Raw genomic sequence first — 23,896 nt, forward strand, 5'->3', positions numbered from 1 at the left:
ACCTACCTCATTCCACTGTTGCAGAGTTTAAGTGAGACAAAAATGCAAACCCCTAGCTTAATGCGGGGCATATCATCGCCATGGTTGCATTTATAGTTATATAATTGATGTGGCAGAACTGGGTTTAGCATCAGGTCAGTTGTTTAACTTATCAACAAAACTTCCAGTCCACTCTACCAATGTATCATCACCATCCCTGTTGTACACACATCGATGAGCACACGTCTTTCCTTCTCCTTCTCCAAATATCTACAACCTGCTTCTCTCTCTCTTTAGGACTCCTTAGCACTTATAATCTGTACCACATCATACTGCCTGAGATGTCATATCATTTTATAAATACACTGTGACGTTAACCAAGTTCCTGCCTTGCACAGGCTTCTGCCAGGGCCTTGGAAGAGGGCCATCAATGCATTTACATGATACACATTTTGGCAAAATTTGCAAAAGTACGTATTCTTTTTCTTAAAAGGGGATCCCATAAATAGATCAGCTTATGGGCACACAAAATCTGTATACATTCCTACCTATGGGCAAAAACTCAAAGGGAGAGCTCATTTATTTGTAAAGTTGCCTCCAACTTGGAAGTTTTGACACTCTACCTGGGTTGAAACCCATTCAACGACCAGTTCAACAGAGTAGGTCTCCCGGTTCACAGTGCATCTTGACTCACTGCATACTTTCAGGAAATGGGGAGATGCGCATTCTTTCAACTGCCCTTCAGACTGTAGAGAAGCTCCTCTCGGAGCTGCCCATCAAAACCGCACTTAGATTTTGGAGGAGTGAATGAAATGAAGGAACTTGGGAGCTGTCGGCTCTGGGATGGTATTTAAAAAATAGGTTTGATTCAGGAAAAATAATGCATAGAAATATGATAACAAGTAGCTATTTTTCTGCAGAATAGAGACTACTTTTTGGTTGTGGGAAAAATAGCATTGATCAATAAGCATGCCAATAATAATAATAAATAATAACAACAGCAATACAATAATATCAACAGCAATAAGAGTGCTAGATGCTTTACAAATATTCTTTTTAAACTTGAAATAACTCTGTGAGGCAAGTATTGACATTTCTATTTAATATGTGAGGTAATTGACACTTATCATTAAATAATTTTGCATGATCATACAGCTAGTAAAATATAAGCCAGTACTAGAACCTGGTCTGTTTGACTGTTAACCATTGCACTTATTGCACAGGCAGTATACGCCAAACAAGAGAATCTCAGCTTCTAGAAGAAGGGAAATAGTTGAAAAGCATAATTATTCTTCATGGGCTTAGTCTTAAGGTCAAATTCCTTAGGTGCATTTCAGTGAAGGCAGATCCAGGCTCTGGGAATGAATACACCTTGGTTATATGATGTAGCCACTTAAAATATTTTTTGTTAAGTAATCATTTTTTCACAGCAGTTAGTAGAGTGCTTACTAAGACAAAACAATAGATGGGGCACATTTTTTTAACTTGGGTACTTTTCAAGATAGCTTACAGTGATTTATGACTTATATTTCAGAACTGTGCCTGATACACTATGCACTGAACACAAAGTTCAGTTTTCCTCTCTAGTTTTTCATTGTGTTGTCATTATTAATTGGTGGATGTACTTTTAGGGCCATGTCTGCAACATTTTGAAGGACTTTTATTTATTTAGTTATTTTTAATTTGGGGGGCATTTACAGGTTTAATGCATTATATATATATATATATATGTATATATATACACATATATATACATATACATGCATGTGTACGTGTATATATATATATATATGTATATATATATACATATACATATATGGAGAGAGAGAAACTACTTTAATCTAATTACATTCCAAAATCACTGTGGCAATGTTCTGAGTACAAGTGAATAAAGATGAATAAAACATGACGCATTCCCTCAAGTGGTTTCAGTCCTAGAGTGACGGTTGTCCAGGAGAGTGCACACAAGAATCATCTTGGGTGCTTTCGAAATTAGTGGAGGAGCTGTTCTCCAAGCACCTTAGCTATAACATTGACATAGAGCCTAACTAAAGAATCTACATGGTTTAAGAATGGCTGGTCCCGACCTTGAGAAACTGATCTAATAAAAAAGACAGACATGCATATAACCAACCGCAATATAAAAACAAATTAAAATATAGATAATAAAGTTATAAAGTAAGGAAAGATTAATTCTTTGATGTATCTTTTATGGATTAAAAACCACTATTACGGTCCTTCTCTATTTACAAAGAAAACAATTGAGACAAAGCATGAGTATCCAGAAAAAGGCCCCCTTCTCTTATCCATACACACACTCATTTATAGTGTTATATGCTACATTCTGCATTGCTGACTAGAATACACTGTTCTCAGCTACAGAAGTAGTTTTTCTATTCTAAAAATTTTCCGAGGAAAAGTTTTATTATTATATTGTGTAGACATAGGCACATTTTACCCCATTGACATTGTTATTCAGTAATAAATGTTTCTTCTTCGGTTCTAGCAGGATATTTTATGCTAGTATAACAGCAGTCTACTGAAACTCTGGCACTTTAAATATATTATTGGAAAATAAGTCAAAATACCAATAAAATGAGATGTGTTACAAACTCCACACAAAGCAGAGACATAGGCATTTGAATGGATGTGAATGCCATTGTGAGTAGTCAGCTCTGAATGCGCAGTAGGAAATCCTCGAGGTTTTGTGTCTAGTCTTCCTCCAATGTGGACTTTAGACTCGGCTGAATGACAGGCTCTTATTTGAGGCCAGCTAGATACTGATTAAGTTAGGTTCTGTCTATACCACACTGAAAGTCACTGAATTTATATAAGCTTTAGCACCTGAACCAAAAGAGATATGAAGAGTTATGTCAACATTAGAATGTTGAAAAACAATAGCTTTTGGAGTAAAATCAACATGAGAAATCAGTTGAAGCATCAGCCAATTTAATTATTTCTAACATGTTCGGTGTATTGCTGTCAGTTATTATTTCCAACAAGCAAGCAAATGCTGCCATATTTCAATCAATTTAAAGATCCCCTATATGGAAAATAAAATCATAGTTTAGTATATACTTATTTAAAGAAAGTTTATCTATACTTTGAATATGCTTTTTCAGAAGAACAGATTGCAAATGTCTCAGATTAGGAGTCAGCTTTGCACATTGCCTTCGATGTGATGGGAGCTGGTGCATGTTCACTGAACAGATGATAAAGGGATCCTTGGTACCAGGAATGTATATGCCAAAAAAATGGAGGCATCCATAAAACATGATTTTCCTCTCTTTTGGAGGAAGAGAGCCTTTTCTGGAGCCTTTTTTTTGGCGAGGTACCTATACAAATCTGAATTATATGACTGAAATCATTTGGATTTGTGAAGCTTTTCCTGTGTAACAGAACTCCTTGTTGTTGTTATATTTTAGTTGTTATATTTTACAACTGTACAGTCAGTGGCTTTCCAGTACTTTTATCAATGTTAATTCTTACGAAACTGGCACAAGCATGGCAAATACAGTAGCATTATTCAGAGCAAAAAAAGTGATTTTTTTCCAAGTTTATGTAACTATGTAAAAATCCAAGAGGGCTTCATAACTTCCATAAAGACACCTTCATTTACTTGGACTTCAGTGATTCTCAACTTTTCCCTCCCACGTTATCCAAGGTCCATTCTAACACTTAGCACTTGATGGCATATTTTCATTTACTTCTATATTTGGTGTTTCTCATCACCTCCACACACTAATAACTCTTGAAGGGCAGCGGCTCCAATTTCTCTCAAAAACAACTCCAATACCATGTTCTCAGTCACTGAGTCATAGTCAACTTGGATTTCTTGACCTCACCTCGCCTCTCCAACCACACCCACATATTCACCGGAAGCAGAAGAATCGTCTCTCACATGCTTCTTGATTCTGTCACTTTCCTTCCATCCATGCCGAAAGTTTCCGTAGAAGTTACAGGGGCAAAAAATAGGAATGTAAGTGAAAACAGACCATTAGAAATTAAGAGGCCAGCTGTTGCCATTTTAAGAGATGACTCAGTGAAAAGATGAGGAGGTAGAACTTCCTGGAGATACATTTGATTTTTCTTTCTTTTTTTTGTGTGTGTGAAAAGGAAAGGAAAGGTTTATTTAAAGCTATACAGACTTAAAGTAGTGACCCAATGCCCCCCTTAAAATATCAAAGTCCTTTTGGGTACCCACAGACGCTCACAATGCTTCCTTCTCCTCCTGCTCTAATTCAGGGTATAGTAACTCAGGAAAAGAAGCACATGTCCGGGACCCAGGCTCCTGCCATGGTCCAGTGGGTCGCTGTCCGGGCAGAATCTCTAATTAATCCAAAGCCATGTGGCACCTTCTCATGGCTTACTGGCAAGAGTTCTTTCACCCTTCTTCCAGGCAAAGTCTCTTTCCTTCATAAGAGCTGTGGAGAGGGTAGGGTTGCCACTCTGGCAAAGCCAAGTGGCGATTCTCTGCTAAAGCTGCATGGTGATTCTCTCTAGGCCCAGCTGCGGGGGTCCCCACTCTGTCCAGAAGATCGAGGCTCTCTCTCTCTGCATTGCCACAACCACGTGGTTCCCTCTCCTTCTCACATGGCTGTGGGGGTCCCCACTCTGGCAAAGCTGTGTGGAACTCCTCTGGATTTTGGTTTCTGATTACCAAATCCAGTACGTGGCAGACTGCTGACCATTCAGATTTCTGCTGGAGTCATGGAGATAGTATTTTGTTGAGTTCACTTTCAACTTTTCTATTTAAGTAGCTAAATCAATCTCATTGATATCACATACTGTCCCGAGTGTTCCGAATTATGTCAATATTAATTTCAGCACTGCTTTTAAATACTTTTCTAATTTTGCTTTTGGATTTTCTATTTGAAATCTGAAGTAACGGTATAGCAGAGTAACTGTTAATTTTTTAAAAAGTAAAGAAAAAATCCACTGCCTTGTAAATATTTTTCTCTTATAAAAAACTACTAAATTAAAGGGAATTATTAATTTTCCCTAAGCAGTGTTGAAGTGACCAAGGGGTCATGGATTACAACTTATTCATCTTGATACAGCCAGTGCCCAAGAGCACAGACCAGTAAAAAAGATAGGATTTGATTAGAAATATTTATAAAAAGTTACAACCCAATAGCAACTTCTTAATTCAGGATATTATACTTGCATGCTACATTTCTAGTGAGTTTTTAAATGAATTTTCTGAATATTCTCCAAAGTAGGCACTACCTTATGAGGGGGACTATAAAGGAATAGATTCTAGTCCTGGATGTTATTCATTGTCTTGTACTCTGGCTGAAATTATAAGACACTGAACATCACTAAGTTTTCTCATATGTGAAATTATAATAATCATACTTTACGTGCTTCACAGGTAATGTAATGATAAAATAAGAGATTCTGTATCTATAAATACTTTGTAAAATATGATGCAAATAATATAATTTTAAAGTAATTGTTCCATTTTGGAGACTGGAACAATTATCTCATTAATAATAGCATAAATGTATGTAGTCTGTAGAAACATTTCAGATAAACGGCATTTTTTAATACATTCAAGCAAGTTTTGGAGGCAGAGGAAGAGCAGTAGGAAGAGCCAGAGCTTGGGGACATCGTCGATATTATTTTTCAGCACTGTGACACCTGAATTTGCGTCTCATCTCTGGCAGTAAGTGTAGGGCCACCAAGAAACTACTTAACTCTCTGAAACTACCTAACTCTCCTTAATATCTCCATCTAAAAATCACATAATTTGATACACCTCAGAAAGATGATTTTTTCCCTTCATTTTTACATCTTTTCCCTTTCCCTGTAGCTGAGACAACTTAGTGTTCCTCAGTATCCAATCTCCCTTGTCCTTTCAGTTTATAGTAGGGCTTACAGCCACCCAGCTAGAAAGTCCATTCCCTGGGTTCTCTGAGGCCTAATGCAGTTTCGTGACTAAGTGCTCACCCATAGACTAGGAGCAGAAGTGGTGGGTACAACTTCTGTGTGTCATTCTTTAAAAGGAAATGGCTTGCCTTCACTTCATCCATTTCATGTTTCCTACAAGTAGCAATGCAAATGTGATACATATGATTTGATTCAATCGTGTAAATAAGTCCAAAACCTGGCCTGAGAGACTTCAGACCAGAGTGGCCCTGCAGGTCCTGCCTACCATGTGTCTGTCAAACAAGAAAATTATACTCCTATTTTGTTACTGTCTTTGGGGGTCTCTCTGATGCATTATCTTGCTCTCTATCTTAATAGTATAACCCCCCTTTTCCTATGTTCTTTGTCTACTTTCTAATCTCATTTATCGAGCGCATAACTGGTGCCAGACATTTAGGTATGGATTTAATTTAAAAACTTATGTAGAGTGCTTAGGACAGTGATGCTACACAAATGCTCTTTTTCTCTCACCACATGCCAGGAGCTAACGTGACACACAGGAGACAGAAAATGAACAGGTCTCACCCTTATTTATGACAATAACTAGACAGGCAGTGGCAAGTGATTGTTTTGAAATAACTTACTTCATGTTTATTTAATGCAGTTTGGCTAAAGCAAAAATATGAAGGAAAAGGCTGAACAATACCAGTAAAATCTGAGAAATACAATTTTTTGTGAATAAAAAGAGCACAGTTCAACAAAATCAAATTTCTAAGATATAATCAGGTAAAGTACATCTTATCAATAGTTGTGAAAATTTCCATGGAAAACTAGTAAAATATTGACATGTACACGCAGAGCTGCTTGTAAAATTTCTTAATCAAATAAGATAAGCACACAGATTTCTTTCTTTTTGTTTTGTTTTTGGGCTCCTCTGTATTCAGATGAATAAAAAATGCTAATATGAGAAGGGGGAATGATCTTGTTATGTCTCTCTTGATATTAGAGTCAGTTCTATTAAGTTCAATGAGAATACCCTTCATAAGGACAGATAACATCTCTGTTTTCATAACCATTCTTGTCTCAAGGGTTAGCAAAATGCCTGGCCCTTAATAATAATAGTTTTAATAATATTTATTAAGCTTATTGTTATTAATACATAGTATTAATACTGCCATTGAATACTTACTATGTGCCAGAGTAAGTACTTTCTGACTTAAGTACTTTATATACATTGAATTATTTCATCTTTCTAGGAGCCCTATGAGGTAGGTGCAATACTCACACCCATTTTATAGAAAAGGAGGACAGAGATAGGATTTCTCACAGTCACAATGCACTACAATATAGTAGAGCTGAACGCATACTTCAGAATTTGTCATTCAAGAAAAGACCAAACTAATCTATAGTGATATAAATCAGTGCTTCCTCTGGGAGGGAGGAGAGAGTTAAGGTAATTGACAGCAAAAGACACAAGAAAACTTTCTCAGGTAATGAAAATGTTATTTATATTGATCTGATTGTTATAAATAAAACAGAAGCATATAATATTAAGACTACCTCTAAGAAAGAAAATTGTCCAACACTACTGTTGCTAAAAAAGAATGGGAGAACTTTCTGGAGGAATATGCACAGTCATTTGTCAGTGATGCAATATATGTGGTACAGCCCAGCTGGCCTTGTGATGATAGCATTTTTTATGAAACCATGTTCCAAAGCTAAGCGTAAATTTTATAAGATAGCACTTATTGCAATCCCTTCCTTCGTGTAATGGACTTTACAAACTGCACTTAAAGAGTCAAAGCTTTTGACCAGGAAAAGTAACTATTTTGACTTCAGCATTGGTTAGATTTTTTTAGTAAAAGCTATTGTGGATAAATGCTGCATGACTCTACTTACATGAGGTATCAAAACAAAATCATAGACACAAAGAGCAGAATGGCAAGTTGCCTGGGGCTAGGGGGAGGGGAAATGAGGAGTTGCAGTTAAGTGGGTATAAGATTTCAGTTATGCAAGGTGAATAATTTCTAGAGATCTGATGAATGACACTGGGCCTTATAGTTAAGAATACTGTATTGAGCACTGAAGATTTTGTAAAGAATGTAGACTTCACATTAAGTGTTCTTAGTACCACTACAACAACAAAAGTGATTTCTTAAATAGTTCTAGGAAAAGGTGAAGACTTTCCCTTCCACAGAGATATTATACAATCTAAATTTGATGTTTTCTATAGTTGACTCAAGTCAGCTGAGACTCGGAAACATCATTGAACTTTCCTGAGTGCACGTAGCTAAGAAGTTTTGTGACCAGAACTTAACAATCAACTAGAAGTGCAAAACCACAACTTGTGCTCTTACCTCATTAGGCTGTCCTGTGTCCCCCTACTACACTGCGTCCCCTGATGGAGCTCACGCTCAGTAACAAACTGTCTTACTTAAGCACAAATGTTTTCACAAAACACCAAAAATAAAATTAAATGTGGCAAGGCCTCTAGCATAGTGACCTGCTAATACTGACAACATTCGTGCTTTGAGACATACTGCTGAGGACATTTTAAAATGTGCATGTAAGAACAGTTGACTCTCATGCGCTATTTATGGCACCCTGCAACAGTCATTCACATCGTCCTCTACTTAGGGCATCAAGGCTTGTGAATGCAAAGCCCTTGCAGATTTGTTGATTTCTATAGGTTTTATATTTTGTTCTGTGGTTAGTTGGCAAGTATTTTCAAATTATCTTTCAACAGAAATAGTGTTAATGTTTGTTATATATATAAAACTTTTCCCCTTGTACTTTTAAAAAATATTTATTATTTATAGTATTTTTAACTTCCATTTATGAAAATTCAACCAAGTTACTTTTGAGAACTTAGAAAAGGTAGAAACAGTTCATGTAACTTGAAAAACTTAATTCCACCAGTAAAGAAATAATTATGAAAATTATAAGTATTAAATTGTAATTGACTTTATATGGTGCTAATTTCTAAGCATTGGAAGCATTTTAAAATTATAAACTCGGGGTAAAGCTAAGGGAGTCCAGGTGTTCTTTTTTGGAAACTGGGTGAGGTCTTTGGGACCACTGATCTGCGTGTGGGGTGGGTTTGTCATGTGGAAAAATCAATTCATATTTAGTTTTCTTAAAGTGTACCTTGATTTTTTCCCTCACTGCATTACAAACCTCATGCTCAACCCATACAAATTGGTTGGGGCTGATTCTACACCCCAACCAGGAATATTCTTCATTGGTATAAGTGAACCAATATTTCCCATTCAATCGTCTCATTGGACAGTTAGGGATTGAAAGCTAACCCACTCAGAGTCCCTGAAATATCAGGAATTATTTGGAGGTGATTCTTACAAGAAAAAGATTAATTTGCTTTCCTTTTCTTGTTTAAAAAATCAAAGAGACTCTCACTCTTCCAGGCATGTGGTACAAAATCATGAGGTTTGGAACTGCCAGAGTGCTGAGTTGCAGTGTGGGGAGTGTTTGGGGACAGTGACATGGGGCACCGAAGGGAGAGTGGTGATGAAGCGGCCACTGAACGGAGAGTCGTGGCACCACACTTTCATTGGTTGGATCAGGTGTCGCCTGAAATCAGTGTCCTCTGGAAATCCCTATTATGTATATTGTTTATTAAATCAGTGATGATTTATATATTATGTTACTTAGGCTCAACCATCAGAAATTTGTTTGGAAAGATTGACCTATTTGTCTTGAGACTTTAGTGACTTTTGAAAAGAAATAAGAATGTCTAATATTTCGATTGTGAAAACACTACAACTGAGGGGGTGTAACAGTTCAATTTGTGCCTATAATCTGAAAATAATAGTTTTCCTAAAAAATAAAAAAACAGAAAAGTAATATATAAAAAGCAATATAAAGTAGTATATGGCATAAAAGTTGATAATAGGCACACAGGCTGACATTTTAGAAATATATATTAATAGAGGCAGATAGAAGTTTCAAAGTACTTTATGCAGAACATGACTAAGAATACTTGAATGTGAATTGATACTCTTCTTTCATTTTAGTTATTTCATACCAGTAATAGTCTTAACATTTACTGAGATAAGATATTTAACATAATGCAAGCCAAATATAAGACTTGTGTTTTTTGGACACTAACTCATAACAACCTTATCTTATAAATAGCTCAAATATATTAATATATATATATGTATATGTATATATATATACTAAAATAAAGATGAAAAGTCAGTCTTTGAAAGTGTCTTATAAAAATAGATTATCTAAAGCAAATAGTTAAAATGCAGGAATGCTTTGAAGCACACACAAAACCAAAACACTTATCTAAAACCCTGCTTCACAGTGTCCTCTTCCACTTCACATTCTTTCATTGAGAAAGAAACAATGGCACTCCAATGGACCACAGGAAGCATCAAGTCAGCATCAGGACTCACACAGGTTCTCATCTGCAACCTCTATTTAAACATCTTCACTGACAGAGAGAACTGACGGTGTGGCAAGGAAACTGTTTCTGGTAAGAAAAAACTACTTTCTAGACCATCCTGTCTCATTGTGTGCTAGAATCCTCCTCCATGCACTCATTTCCCACTCAGTCACATTATTCCCTAGGAGGTTTCCTTGCCAGTGAGCCTTCCTAATAGTTTCATTCAGTTTCTTCGAATTTTCTAATGTGCAATGGTATCATTTTCAAGTAATGACATTCTGCTATTTTCTGTCCAATACCCATACACCTGTTTCATATCTTATCATGTTCCTAAAAGGAGATTAAATAATAAGCTTGCAAGACACTTTTGTTTCACTCTAAAGTTGTAACCAGAATGCTCTACTGATTTATCAGTCAGTAATGTACTCATACCTGGCTAAGAATGTATTTGGTAAGCTGAGAAAAAATATATACACATTTATATATTTTCTCAACTTATAATATATACATATATATTAAGGATATATACATATATTTAAATTCTAAATTATTTCTAGATTAAATAAAAACAAAAATCTTCAAGAAGACAAAATAGGTATGTGCATGACAAATCCCATACTGGAGAGAGACTGCAAAATGACATATTTTGGAATGTCTCTGTTACATATCATTTGTTCATAAAAGTACATGAAATCCTTTTAAGTTGTTGAAGATATTTTAGTCAAACATGTGGGAAAAGATAGAGTTGGTTATTTCTATTATGAGATAATAAAGTAGTACTTGTTAATGTTTGCTGAGCAGTTTCTATATTCTGGGCACTTGTACAGAATCACTTTATATGGAAAATCCTCCTAAAAACACTATGAAATTATTATCTTCCTTTTACAGATGAGGAGTCTGAGGCCTAGAGAGGTAAAGAAATGTGCCCAATGTAATAATTCTATTATGGTTGGAAACCAGATTTAAAAATTAAACTGTCTGCAGATTTAAGAACCGTACACTCAAAGGGCAATATGATCTCTGAAAATGAGAATGCACAAAAAGTTGCATTTCCTTACATTTTAATTAGTATACAGAATGGTGCATATCACAAATAGTTTGAACCACCCAGACAAGGAAGATTTCAAAGTTTCACTACTGAAATAGAAAGGTAAGAAAATAAAAACCAATCTCAAGAAAACGAAATGACTGTAAATACCTAGCTAAAAGCTATTTTTGAAATGTTGCTTATGAAAGCACAACCATTTCAAAACACCAACCTAATAAAAATGGGTATATTATAGTCTTACAACTGGACAGATGCTTGATGTCTACATTAAGAGGCAGCAAGTGGTCAACACTAAGAGGTCCTAAGTGAAAGGTGATGCCCAGTTTGTATAGAAGAGAATATAAGTCATGTAATGTGAGGGTATAATCTGTAGCAAAGATCATGTTTTAGCTCATCATTCGATTGAAAATTAAACATTATTATCATTGAATTATTTTATAAAATAATTATATACTCTAACATGTAATCTTCAGATTTTAGTTTATAGGACTTTACAGTCAGAGAGAAAATGTATTGGCTTGCTGAAAGTAATACTCAGGGCCATGGGCATAGATATTTCTCTATGCAAACTAACAAAATGTCATCTCATTTACAGATCAGAATTTGTAAGTGAGGCCGAGGGGCTGGAGTCCCTGAAGACCTACCTGTTCAGGACTTTGTGTGGCAATAGCAAAGCTGAGGACTGAGTTTGCTGAGTAAATCTGGGTTTGAGTATCTCACGAGACTCCTATTGAATGTCTTTTTTCCTGGAGCATTTTAATAGTAAGAAGTCCTTTTGAATTTGCAGCTGATGGATCTACAACTTCTAACCAAATAACATAAGCTTCTAACTAAACGATGGAAGCTTCTAACTAAATAGTGAGAAGTACTTTTGAATCTGTAGCTGATTGATCTATAGCTTCTAACTAAATTCAAAAAGCAATTGATTTCAATAATGTAGGTGATTCTCATACTTTTTGGTGGGACTCTAAACTGGCTAAACCTTTCTGGAAAGCAATTTAAAAATATGTGTTATCAGGTGTTTCAGAGAAGTTGATGCGCTCTGATTTAGGAATTTCTTTGTGGGAATCTAGTCCAGATATTAATCAGATGCAGCCGAAGACTTACATTAAAGCACGCTTGTCACAGTGACATTTGTAAAGGAAAAAAGGTGGGGAGGAGAGACAATCTGGATGTCCAGCCTTGTGGATATGGTTAAATAAGTTTAGGTACTAATATATGATGAAGTAAATATTATGCAACTATTAAAATGATGATATAGTATGATAAAATATTTAAAATACAATTGGCTAAAATGGATAGAAAATTAAATATATTACATATGTATTCTTTCATTAAAACTAAATGTAAAATACTTGGAAAAAAGCTTCAATGTTTACAATAAACTATCTCTGGATAGTGGCATCATGGATGGTTTAAAACACCCTTTGGGTATCCTATTTTTTCTATAATTAGTATAAAATACTTAAAACAAGCCCAAAGATACATCTTTAAAAAACTGAATAGGCGTCTTCTTAAAAGTTTTCAAGAAACCAATCAATATGATTTAAAAATGAAATTACTCTTTTCTTAATCGTGCCTTCTTTTTTGACTTTGATTAATTATATGGCCTTTTAATGTTCTTAGTGACCCAAATTAACAATTATATGTAAGTACAAATAATCTTTTAAAGGATAGAATTTTAACTTTAGACTTTAATGATGCTTCTATTTTATTGTATATAAAATAGTCTTTATTTAGAATTATTTTAAAGAAATTTTGGGATAATTTATTATCTTGGTTACATACTAATTTTCCCCACAGCATCTGCTCATTTGGCTTACATTGTCACTACTGAACCAGTGACTGAAATCCTCCCCAGCTGTGATTTATGATCTGTTTACACGCAATCTGCCAGACCGCACTGCCAGAGTCGGTAAGATTCTCAGCTGAGAGGAAAGTGAGGTTACATAGCCTATTCCAGACTCCCCCATGCTTTACTATTTAAATCTTAGCAAACTACAAAATTAACTTTGGATATAAAACATTCTAAATAGCTATAAAAAGAATCCATATCCGGGGTTTCCAAAACACACTTTATTCATCAGTGCTCAATTTCAGTTTTTAATATGTTGTGGGGAGGGAAATTTAAAATATGTAAGCCTTACCAACACACTGTCAGTCACCTAGAAATCTGAGGATCCTTAATTGAAGATTAAAAGGGCTGACATTAAAGATATTTTTTTAGGCATACACTATATTGTTTCTAAAAAGGTATTTATATGGTTTTAAAAATTAAGAGTAGAAAAAATTAAACCATGTATTCTAAGCCAGTAAAATTTTTGTGATTAAATTTTCTGCGAGGGGCTTCTGGTCATGAGATGAAGTAGGTGAATGTAATAATCGCATTCTCCCACAACTACACAAAAATTATAACTAACCTACAGAAAAACCATCATGTTCAGAACTACCCGAAATCTAACTGGACAGATGTCCTATCTATAACTAAGGTACGGAGAAGAAAGCACATTGAGACTGATAGGAGAGTTGGTGAGGGAGAATGGTCCCTCCCACATCCATGTGTGGTTGTTAAAAATAGGGAGGGATCTCAACTGCAGAGGTTCCCCCCAAGAAACAAGGGTTTCTGATCCCCCATTAGGTATACCAGTCCAGAGTTCCAGTGCTGTGAGGATAAATCTTCATTATTTCTGAAAATCAGCAGGAATAATGGCTAAGTGAGACAGAGGGCTGCTGTGGTCCAAGGTATTCCTCTTTACACACACAGATTTTCTCAGAGTGCCTGGCTTGGGTAACAGGGAGGCGGTACCAATGGGCTCCATGGGATATCTTAGAGTGACCACACAAGGCCACTCTAAGACTGGGAGATGTAGCAGCTCTATCTAATATATAGAAACAAACAAAGGGAGGTAGCCAGAATAAGACAAATAAAATGTCCCAAATGAAAGAAGAGGATGAAACTCCAGGAAAAAAATATTAAGAAAGTGAAGTCAAGCCATCTATCAGATGCAAAGTTCAAAATACTGGTTATAAGATTCTCAATGAACTGAAGACTCACTCAGTGAGAACTTAAACAAAGAGAGAGAAAACATAAAAAATTAAGATAGAAGACATAAAAAAGAATCAGGAAAATACAAAAAGAGAAATGAAAAAAATATGTTAGAGGAAATAAATAGTAGATTAGATGAAGTACAGGATCAAATAAGTGATTTGTAAGATAAGATAGCAGAAAACTGAACCAGAACAGCAAAAACAAAAAAAAATATGAGGACAGTTTAAATGACCTTGGGCACAAGATCAATCATAAAGACATTAGCATCATGGAGGTGCTGGAAGGGAAAAGGAAGGGAGAGGAATTGAAAACCTAGCTGAAAAAAAATTGATGAACAACTTCCCTAACTCAATGAAGGAAACTGATGTACAAATCCAGGAAGCACAGAGTGTCCCACACCCAAACACACCATAATTAATATGCCAGAGTTTAAAGGCAAAGAGAGAATCTTAAAAACACTAAGAGAGAAGCAGTTTGTTATCTACCAGGGAGCTCCCATAACACAGGAGTCTCTGTCAGCTGATTTCTCAACAGAAACTTTTCAGGTCAAAAAAGATTGACGTGAAATACTCAAAGTGATAAAAGGCAAGAATTTACAACTGAAATTACTCCACCCAGCAAAGCTACCATTTAGAATTGAAAAATAAAAATCATCCCAGATAAGAAAAAGCTAAAAGAGTTCATCACCACCAAACCAGCACTGTAAGAAATGTTAAAGTGCCTTCTTTAAGCAGAAGGAGAAAACAAAAGATACAAAATTGAATAATAAAATGTTAGTAAGTAGAGGATGGGGCAAACATAAGTTTACAGTTTTGTCACTCCATTAAGCACAGAGTTTATTCCTGTATTATTAATTAATTTTTAAAATTATTTTATTTTTAAAAATTCTATTTATTTATCTTTAGAGGGGAAGAGAAGGAAAGAGGAAGAGAAATATCAATGTATGGTTGCCTCTCATGTGTCCTCTGCTGGGAACCGGCCTGCAACCCAGGCATGTGCCCTGACTGGGAATTGAACTGTGATCATGTGGTTCGCAGGCCCGTGCTCAATCCACTGAGCTACACAAGCCAGGCCGTATTTTTTAATTAATGTTTATATTATTTTCCATACAAACAACTACAAACTTATTTTTGCCCCACCTTATACATTTTTAGAAACAATTACTTTAAATACTAGTGGATTAAATGCTTCAACTATAAAACATAAAGTGGCTAAATGGGTGAGAAAACATAGCCCTTATATGTGCTGTCTATAAGAGACTCATTTCAGATTGACAGACATGCACAGCCTTCAAGTAAAAGAATGAAAAAGAATCCTGGCTGGTGCAGCTCAGTGGATTGAGCACGGAGTGCAAATCAAAGGGCTGCTGATTTGTGCCCAGTCAAGGCACATGCCTGGGTTGAGGGCCAGGTCCTCAGAGGAGGCCATATAAGAGGCAACCACATATTGTTGTTTCTCTCCTTCTCTTTCTTCCTCCCTTTCCCTCCCTCTAAGAAAAAATGAAAATATATTTCATGAAAATGGAAACATGAAAAATACATTTTAAAAAATGTCAATGGCAATACTTATACCAAACAAAATAGACTAAACAAAAGATGTAATGAGATTGAAAAAAATGAACAGCAATTTTACTTTAGGGTAATTACCAGAAGAACCCAAAACACTAAATCAAAAAAATATGAATGCTTCCACAAGTTCATTGCAGCATTATTTGCAATTGCCAAGATATGGAAGCAACCTAAGTGTCTATCAATAGATCAATGGCTAAAGAAGCAGTGGTGTATACATACAATGGAACATTACTCAGCCATAAAAAAGAAGGAGGTCTTGCCATCTACAACAGCTTGGATGGACTTAGAGGATATTATGCTAAGTGGAAAAAGTCAGACAGAGTCATATGATGACTCTGGTTGTCATATGATTTCACTAGGATATGGAAACAAATGTCATATGATTTCACTAGTATGTAGAAACAAAAACAACCAACCAAGCAGAGCAGAAGCAGACTCATAGATACAGAGAACATTTTGATGGTTGCCAGGGAGAAGGGCCATTGGAAATAGGGCTGAAAATGTTGAAGGGATTAAGAAGCACAGATTGGTAGTTATAGAATAGTCATGGGAAGTCATAACTATAGAATAGTTATAGAAGAGTCATGTAAAGGACAGCATAAGGACTATGTCAATAATACTATAATAACAATGCACATATGCATTAGGTGGGTACTAGATTAATCAAGGTAATCACTTTGAAAGTTATATAAATGTATCAGTCCTGGATTGCCTACTTGAAACTAATAAAATACTGCTTATCAACTAGAATTGAAAATATAAAAATATCAAAAAGATAAATTTTCTTTGAAAGTTCTTAAACTTAAAAATCAGTACATAATTTAATACTTGTAACTTTCTTTGGTCAGAGATGTAAATACTTGGTAGGAAGGCAAGTTTTTATTAAGGTTTAAGACATTTTCAGTGACACTTTTAACTCTAAAGAGGCTGTTTCTACGTTTTCCATAGAGCTATAGATTATCTGGTAATTATACAGTCATCCCTTGCTATATTACGGTTAACTTATTGCAGCTTCACTGTATTGCAGGTATTTTAAAAATGTATCTAATTCTGTATCTTGGAGTTTTTGCTATATTGTGGGATTTTGCAGTATACAAGTATTTATATAATATTTATGATTGTAATTATTTTTAGTAGAAAGTATTTAAGAGCATATGAAATGTTTGTACGAGTGTGTGTGGGAAAGGTTAATAAGAGAGTGGGAAAGGTTTATAGGAGTGTGGGGAGGGTTTATAAAGCCTTAAAATACATATAAATAATAAAATAAATATAACACTGCTACTTCACGGATCTTCACCTGTCGCTGGGGTCTCTGGAAAGTAACTCCCGGAACAGGTGAGGGATCACTGTATTGCACACACGCTGCTTGTTTCAATAATGTGTTTTTTCTTTAATTACCAGCTTGAGAGCTCAAACAACTAAACTTGTGCACAATTTTACATATTTATGTGTGTGCCAGGACATGGCTGCCGTGGAAATATCACCATCTGAATCAACCATCCAGTTCACATGAGTAAACAGGCATGTGCACCCACTTAAAACAAGATGTATAGCTTTACTTACCATAACATCTGTGTAAGCAAATAACATATACTGCTCAGGTATATGTGACACAGATCAATAAAAATAAATTATTTTGTAGATTTGAAGTATATTTTCATTGACAAATTTGTTATCACTACAACATAAATTATAAAAAAAATACTTTCTGACATATTTTGTAGAATTCTACTTCCCATCTTCTGAACCATGATCTATGACACATAGTGAATTGAAAAAAATATTAAATCCAGTTTAGAAAAAATATAATGGCCTCAGAGAGGTGATATTATTGCAAAGAGTTGATATCAATTGAGATTTTGTACATGCCACATACTATGCTAAGTGCTCTAAATAAATTATTTCTCATTAGATTTTTGATTCTCACTAGAAACTCATTAGGCTGGAATAGTTATTTCCTCAGATTAAGAAAGTGTAGCCCTGGCTGGTGTAGCTCAGTGGATTGAGTGCGGGCCTGAGAACCACCTGATCGCAGTTCAATTCCCAGTCAGGGCACATGCCTGGGTTGCAGGCCAGTTTCCCAGCAGGGGCAAGTTCCCAGCAGGGGACACACGAGAAGCAACCATACATTGATATTTCTCTCCCTCTCTCCTTCCCTTCCCTTTTAAAGATAAATAAATAAATAAATTTAACAAAAAAAAAAAAAGAAAGTGAATAAAACCCTGGCTGGTGTAGCTCAGTGGATGGAGTGCGCGCTGTGAACCAAAGGGTCACCAGTTTGATTCCCAGTCAGGGCACATGCCTGGGTTGCGGGGCCAGGTCCCGAGTACAGGGCATGTGAGAGGAAACCACACATTGATATTTTTCTTCTTTTCTTCCCCTCTCTCTAAAATATAAAGAAATAAATAAAATCTTTAAAAAAAAGAAAGTGAATAAAGTAACTTAATCAAATGGCCAACAAGTACACGACAGAACTGGGATGAAAATGAATCTCTACTCACTTCTAGAGAAGTCAGAGGAATATAACATAATAAACAGGCCAAGACAGAATCAAAATGTAAAGAAATTTACAGTGAATATATGTCTAGAAATATTTTATAATGCCCTGATAGATGAGGAAACTGAGACAAAGAAATACTAAATGATTTATTCAGCTTCACATAGCTTGTGNAAGTGAATAAAACCCTGGCTGGTGTAGCTCAGTGGATGGAGTGCGCGCTGTGAACCAAAGGGTCACCAGTTTGATTCCCAGTCAGGGCACACGCCTGGGTTGCGGGGCCAGGTCCCGAGTACAGGGCATGTGAGAGGAAACCACACATTGATATTTTTCTTCTTTTCTTCCCCTATCTCTAAAATATAAAGAAATAAATAAAATCTTTAAAAAAAAGAAAGTGAATAAAGTAACTTAATCAAATGGCCAACAAGTACACGGCAGAACTGGGATGAAAATGAATCTCTACTCACTTCTAGAGAAGTCAGAGGAATATAACATAATGAACAGGCCAAGACAAAATCAAAATGTAAAGAAATTTACAGTGAATATATGTCTAGAAATATTTTATAATGCCCTGATAGATGAGGAAACTGAGACAAAGAAATACTAAATGATTTATTCAGCTTCACATAGCTTGTGAAGTAATGGACCACAGTCTATTGCTGCTTTCAGTTTTTAAGAAGATATAACTACTTAAGTCTATGGAGATCTAAGGTATAAGAAAATGAATAATTTATAAACATTACACAGTATGCTGCTTCACTGGGAAAACTACCCCAGGCAATTCCTTAATCCACCCTTGGTGATATAAAAGTTGGAGATTAAACTATTTAAAGGTATAGATTTTACATTTATTTGTATCCCATATGTAAAAAAAATGCTGTTGAAAGATTAATTGATTTTTAAAACATTTTCATGCAGAAAAAATTATAATTATATATTTGAAAACAATCTAGTTTCACCTATATAAATCAGCCCAGCCCCTGGGATTATATGGAAGCAATCCCAGATATTGTATCATTTCCTAAGTAAATATAAACACAAAATTTTAAAGCAAAAAAAAAAAGTAGAGGATGATTCTGTTTTAAATGTTATGAAGAAAAACAAGTGATGGAGAGCTAGAATAAAATGACTAATGATATGCTTTATAATTAGGTAAGAACTATAAGTGTGGGCTAATTTTTCAAGCAGGATATCTATAAAATAATTATAACAGAAATGAGCAAAACAAATGGAAATAATTGATAAATTTTAGAAAAATTTAGCAAATTATTAGGGAGGGCAATGACCAGATAGATGAAACTTTGTGATCAGCAGTTTGAAGAGCTCAGATTTCATTTAATAAATGATTCTAGTATGTCAAAATTTATTCTCAAGTGCAGTAAGCAATGTGTAGAGATAAATGGTTCTATGAAAAGCTGTTAATGAAATATGCATGTACCTCCTGGGGTAGAGAAGAGTCTATTATCTGAAGGAAATAGAACCAAACACTTGCTTAGTACTCAAAAATATTTAAGATATGATTTCTAAAAATTATGCATCTTAAAATAAATGAAAGAAAATAATACATTGAAAAGATTATAATTAACTTTTATCTGGGCCCTCAAATTTAAATATATGAGCATGCACAATCACACATATATTGTTTTACACTCACAAAAGATCTTATGGATTAGGGTGGGACAGAAAAAATCATCCCTAATTTATATGAGATCATCTTAAAAAAGATAAATTATATGCCTGAGGTCACAAGAGTGGTAAGACAGAGTGTAGCCCTGACCAGGGCTACATGGTTCATTAAAGTATCATCCTGATATGCCAAGGCTGCAGGTTCAATCTCCAGTCAGGGCACACACATGTAAGAGTCAATCAATGAATACCTAAGTGGAAAAACAAACTGATCTCTCTCTCTCTCTCTCTCAATCTCTCTCAATCTCTCTCAAACCAATAATGAAAAAAGGAGAGAGAGAAAACACTGGAACCCAACTCAGATTAGCTATATGAGGTCTGTCCAGAAACAGTTCGGCCATCGTTAATATAATAAGAATGGTTTGTGCAACATTAGTGTAACCTCACAGCTAAGGAGAGTGGACTGGAATGTGCATGCGTGAACAATGACAACTTCACTCTACTAGTCAGTGGCAGTGATAAGCACCACTGAGTGACTGTGTGCACTGTGTGGCTGTTGCATTAAAAATGACTGAGTGAGTAGAGGAACAGATCCACATCAGATTTTGCGTTAAGCTTGAACATTCCTCCACAATAACTATTTGGATGATTCAGAAGGCTTTCAGGGAAGATGCAATGAATGCAGCAAGAATTAAAATGTGGCACTAAGGCTTCAAAGATGGCCAAGAACCTGCTGAAAATGATTCATGTTCTGAAAGGCCTGCTATGAGCAGAACACCTGAGAATGTTGAACATGTTGGGGCTGCAAACAACAAAAATCAGTGACTAACAGTGTGAGAACTAGAAGCTGATCTGGGGGTTCCCCAAACTACTGTGTCTGAGATTTTGATGCAGGATCTTAGCATGAAACAAGTGGTGGCAAAATTCATTTCACAGCTTCTGCTACCAGAGCAGAAGGAACATCTTGCTGCGGTTGCTAATGACTTGATTCAAACCACTACCAATGAACCAGAGTTCCTCAAGAAGGTCATAACCAGAGATGAATGGTGGGTCAATGGCTATGATCTGGAAATGAAGGCCCAGCCATCCCAACCGAAATCTGTTGGATCTCCAGGCCGGAAGCAGCAAGATCAAGACCATGTTAACTGTATTTTTTTATTGGGAACATGTTGTTCATCATAAGTATACCCCTCCAAGCCAAATAATTAATAAGGAGTACTACTTCAATGTTCTTTGTTGGTTGAGAAATGCACTATGACAAAAACAGCCACAGCTATAGGCAACTGGTGATTGGCAGCTTCATCACAACACATCAGCTCATGCATCATATCTTGTGAAGTTTTGGGTGAAACATCAAATTACCCAGTGACTCAGCCCCTCTACAACCTAGATTTGGCTCCCTGAGACTTCTTGTTTTTTTCCAAAACGAAAATCACCTTTGAAAGGGAAGAGATTTCAGACTGTCAATGAAATTCAGGAAAATATGACAGGGCAGCTGTTAAAGATTACTACAAAGGATTTTGTAGAGTGTTTTGAACAGTGGAAGAGACTCTTGGAGGACTGCATGAATTCCCAAGGAGCCTATTTTGAATGGGACTGAGGTATCACTGTCCTATGTACAATGTTTCTTATGTCTTCTTCAATAAATGTCTCTGTCTTTTCATATTACATGGCTGGATACTTCAGACAGACCTATACGTCTGTCCTTTTACAGAAGAGACTACGCTTTAGGTTAAATCAATGGTCCCCAACCTTTTTGGCACCAGGGACCAGTTTTGTGGAAAACAATTTTTCCACAGGTGGAGGGGGTGATGGGAGGGAGGACAGGAAGTGGGCCTCAGGTGGGCATGGGAGCAAAGCTTCACTCGCTCACCCACTGCTCACCTCCAGCTGGACAGCCCCGTTCCTAACAGGCCACCTGACGGTACCTGTCTGCACCCTGGGGGGTTGGGGACACCTGATTTAAATGGATATGGCTAGACACAAACCCTCATATATGAAAGGAAGCTTACAACATGATGTGGAAAAACATAATACATACAAATATTAATCTATTAGTCAATTATAAATACAACAGGTATGTTCCCCAAAATTATAAATGAAACAATCACACATGAATCTTTTATAAAACTGCTTCATATTAATGCAAGAAGATATATTATGATTTTTGATATTTATTAATATTTCCTCCCTCCATCCACAGAACCTTGCATATTATACCCTTCTCTGTATAGAGGGTTCTAATTCTACTCCTACCACATCTTAGGGGAAGATTGACATGACTGAACAGAAATAAAGGTCAAATTCACATTTTGTGAGTTTCAATAATAAAGTCTGGACATCAAAATTAAAAAAAAATGGAAATATGTCTGGCTAGTCCGAGGGAGTAATTCCTCTGCCTCACTCTACCGCCATCATCCCGGGTAGAAGTTTCCCCTCACGGGAAGGAATGAGGAGATCTGCAGATGAATGTGAAAACTGGTCTCTTACGTGTGTGTCTGCACGCAGTCCCCTCCAGACCAGACTCTGGGGGGCACGTTGAATAGGATAAGTAGCTACTTGAGCCTTGCTTGGTTCTTGGAAGGAATTCAGATGAGCATCAGTCTTTGGCTTAGTCCTACACAGGCAGACATTCAGCCGACTCTGGGAGAAATCAGGTGAAGGAGGCACCTTGCAGGCACAGACAGGGGGATGGAACGGGAAATGCTGTACTGGCACTTAAATCAGACAGAAACGGAGATGCCTCCGTGGGTACAGAAGGACTAAATGCTACATCGTAACCTCCCAGAGTTTCTCTTTACTCCTGCCCTGCTCACAAGCCCCCCTATTTACCCTGGCCTGGCAATTTCTAAACTTGAAGAATGTAGATCAAACTGGATAAGATTGGAATTCACATTTCTTGAACACTTTAATTTGTGACATGAGAATTGCATCATTTTGTGTATTTTAAGAGCATCACAGAATACGTCTCCATAGAATTAATTAAAATATTTCAGCAGGAAATGTGGGTCATAGAACATGCTGTAGAATTCTAATTAGCATTACACCTTTCTTAGAATTTCATTTAGAATAGAAATTCCCAATAAAAATATGCAGGGTCACCATCTCCAAACAATCCAAAGATAGATAATGATACTGCCAATAAAAACAAGAGTTCTGTCACCATAAAGATTCACTTTCAATTTAACAAATGTTATTTCTATGATTTAAAAAATAGAGTCTTTGTGTCCCATGCTTACTTATAACACCTTTAAATTTTTAACTGGTAGCCAAGGTAGGGCAGCAAAATAAGTTAGAATCAGCAACAAAACATGATGTGAATGGTCTTCTAAAAAATCAATTATAAGCATTTCCTTAAGAAATTACATGTAACCTAATATTATGAATATTAAAAAGGAGTTATCAATGAAGCAAGCCTATCAATTTACATAAGTATAGTAATATTTTGTTTACTAAATATGATAGATAAGAGTCTAGAAAAAATGGGAATATGCCATCCCAATGCAGGATAAAAGGTTAGTCAATTCATTTATTAATCCGATCAGTCACATTCTTAAAATACAAATTGGGCTGTTATAAACTGTCTGAAGGATTATCAAGCTCTTAGGATTTAATAATAGAATTTATGATCACAACTTCCAGGTTAGTGCAATAGTATTATTGGGGCTGTAAATTCTAGAAAAGAGCCCCAACTAAATATATAGAAAGGTACACACACACCAATAAATATGTACACTGGTATAGTAAATGTTCTCAGAAGGCTAAGAGAAAATAAACCAAAAAGCCTTTCATACTTTTTTTAACTCAGTGTTTATAAACATTTCTTTAGGGTTTCTGCCCCTGC

General features: G+C 35.8%; 1 protein-coding gene across 3 annotated transcripts in view; it reads right to left on the minus strand.

The window, feature by feature from the left end:
- The window catches only part of CSMD3 (CUB and Sushi multiple domains 3), a 935,029-nt gene that overhangs the window by 181,042 nt on the left and 730,091 nt on the right, over positions 1 to 23,896 (minus strand). The gene's annotated exons all lie outside the window — the stretch shown is intronic.

Source organism: Sturnira hondurensis, unplaced genomic scaffold (assembly GCF_014824575.4).
Source record: "Sturnira hondurensis isolate 20B ecotype Veracruz unplaced genomic scaffold, ASM1482457v3 Scaffold0006413, whole genome shotgun sequence".
Taxonomy (NCBI): domain Eukaryota; kingdom Metazoa; phylum Chordata; class Mammalia; order Chiroptera; family Phyllostomidae; genus Sturnira; species Sturnira hondurensis.